At 51.4% G+C, this 2500-nt stretch overlaps 1 protein-coding gene across 2 annotated transcripts in view; it reads left to right on the top strand.

Annotated features, from left to right (window-relative positions):
• The window catches only part of tiparp (TCDD-inducible poly(ADP-ribose) polymerase), a 39270-nt gene that overhangs the window by 24463 nt on the left and 12307 nt on the right, over positions 1-2500 (top strand). The window lies entirely within an intron of this gene.

Genomic DNA, 2500 nt, shown 5'->3' with positions numbered 1-2500 from the left:
AGTAAGTCACTGGCCCGCCTTATAAACACGCCCCTGCTGCAGTAAGTCACTGGCCCGCCTTATAAACACGCCCCTGCTGCAGTAAGTCACTGGCCCGCCTTATAAACACGCCCCTGCTGCAGTAAGTCACTGGCCCGCCTTATAAACACGCCCCTGCTGCAGTAAGTCACTGGCCCGCCTTATAAACACACCCCTCCTGCAGTAAGTCACTGACTCCACCCTCTAAACACACCCCTGCTGCAGTAAGTCACTGGCCCGCCTTATAAACACGCCCCTGCTGCAGTAAGTCACTGGCCCGCCTTATAAACACACCCCTGCTGCAGTAAGTCACTGGCCCGCCTTATAAACACACCCCTGCTGCAGTAAGTCACTGGCCCGCCTTATAAACACGCCCCTGCTGCAGTAAGTCACTGGCCCCGCCTTATAAACACGCCCCTGCTGCAGTAAGTCACTGGCCCGCCTTATAAACACGCCCCTGCTGCAGTAAGTCACTGGCCCGCCTTATAAACACGCCCCTCCTGCAGTAAGTCACTGACTCCACCCTCTAAACACACCCCTGCTGCAGTAAGTCACTGGCCCGCCTTATAAACACGCCCCTGCTGCAGTAAGTCACTGGCCCGCCTTATAAACACACCCCTGCTGCAGTAAGTCACTGGCCCGCCTTATAAACACACCCCTGCTGCAGTAAGTCACTGGCCCGCCTTATAAACACGCCCCTGCTGCAGTAAGTCACTGGCCCCGCCTTATAAACACGCCCCTGCTGCAGTAAGTCACTGGCCCGCCCTCTAAACACACCCCTGCTGCAGTAAGTCACTGGCCCGCCTTATAAACACGCCCCTGCTGCAGTAAGTCACTGACCCGCCTTATAAACACGCCCCTGCTGCAGTAAGTCACTGGCCCGCCTTATAAACACACCCCTCCTGCAGTAAGTCACTGGCCCGCCATCTAAACACACCCCTGCTGCAGTAAGTCACTGGCCCGCCCTCTAAACACACCCCTGCTGCAGTAAGTCACTGGCCCGCCTTATAAACACGCCCCTGCTGCAGTAAGTCACTGGCCCCGCCTTATAAACACGCCCCTGCTGCAGTAAGTCACTGGCCCGCCCTCTAAACACACCCCTGCTGCAGTAAGTCACTGGCCCGCCTTATAAACACGCCCCTGCTGCAGTAAGTCACTGACCCGCCTTATAAACACGCCCCTGCTGCAGTAAGTCACTGACCCGCCTTATAAACACGCCCCTGCTGCAGTAAGTCACTGACCCGCCTTATAAACACGCCCCTGCTGCAGTAAGTCACTGACCCGCCTTATAAACACGCCCCTCCTGCAGTAAGTCACTGGCCCGCCCTCTAAACACACCCCTGCTGCAGTAAGTCACTGGCCCGCCCTCTAAACACACCCCTGCTGCAGTAAGTCACTGGCCCCGCCTTATAAACACGCCCCTGCTGCAGTAAGTCACTGGCCCCGCCCTCTAAACACGCCCCTGCTGCAGTAAGTCACTGGCCCGCCTTATAAACACGCCCCTCCTGCAGTAAGTCACTGGCCCCGCCCTCTAAACACACCCCTGCTGCAGTAAGTCACTGGCCCCGCCCTGTAAACACACACACCTAGTTTGGACGTTAAGGTGTTTTGTCAAATAATATCCCATCATATGAGAAATAGTATCCAGAGAGGTGTTGGTATGAAATAAGTGTGTGAAGTCCTTTAACCGGTCTGTCAACATTTAAAATGTGTAAAGGCTGATTTCAAAGCTATTTGGCTGCTAAATGGATTCTTTCTGATCATTAAATCCACCATACTGTCTCAGGGGCCACATAGCATTCCTAAACACACTTATAAACACTGTTGCTTTCATTAGCATTTCCCTTTATGTGTGTGTGTGTGTGTGTGTGTGTGTGTGTGTGTGTGTGTGTGTGTGTGTGTGTCTTTGTGTCCTTAGCTTAGAGGTAGAGGTCATTATCTTGATTGTCTCTCTCTCTCTCTCTCTCTCTCTCTCTCTCTCTCTCTCTCCATCTCACTATTGCTGACTCTCCATTTTCAGGTTGTTTCATTTGATTAATTATCAGAGGAGGCCAAGCAGCTTAAAATGATTCAGTGTTTCAGAGGGTTTCAGAGGGGCAAAGGCAAAAAATAAATGAAATTTCAGAAAAATAGTCACAATCATAAATTTGTAGAAGCGAAATTTATTTCCTATCCCATAAATCATCTCATTGACCCTCCAAAACTACCTTCTGACCTGGGTGGTCCTGACCCCCCTGGTTTAGCAATCCGCACTCAGCCTTGTAGCCGGCACACACAGTATTATTCGGGACGTGGAGTGACATTGGCTTCTTCTATTACATGGTACTCCTTGACTTTACATTTTACTCCTTGACTTTACAAGGTGCCTCTGCAGTCTGCACACACAGTCTGTGTACTCTGTGTGCCAGCCCTAGTGTGTGCTGGCACACTAGGGCTGGGCGATATAGCTCAAAAGTATATTGATAGAAAATATTTCATATCA

The sequence above is a fragment of the Poromitra crassiceps genome, assembly GCF_964638095.1.
Source record: "Poromitra crassiceps genome assembly, chromosome: 5".
Lineage (NCBI taxonomy): Eukaryota > Metazoa > Chordata > Actinopteri > Beryciformes > Melamphaidae > Poromitra > Poromitra crassiceps.
This window is presented reverse-complemented; position numbering and strand designations above follow the sequence as displayed.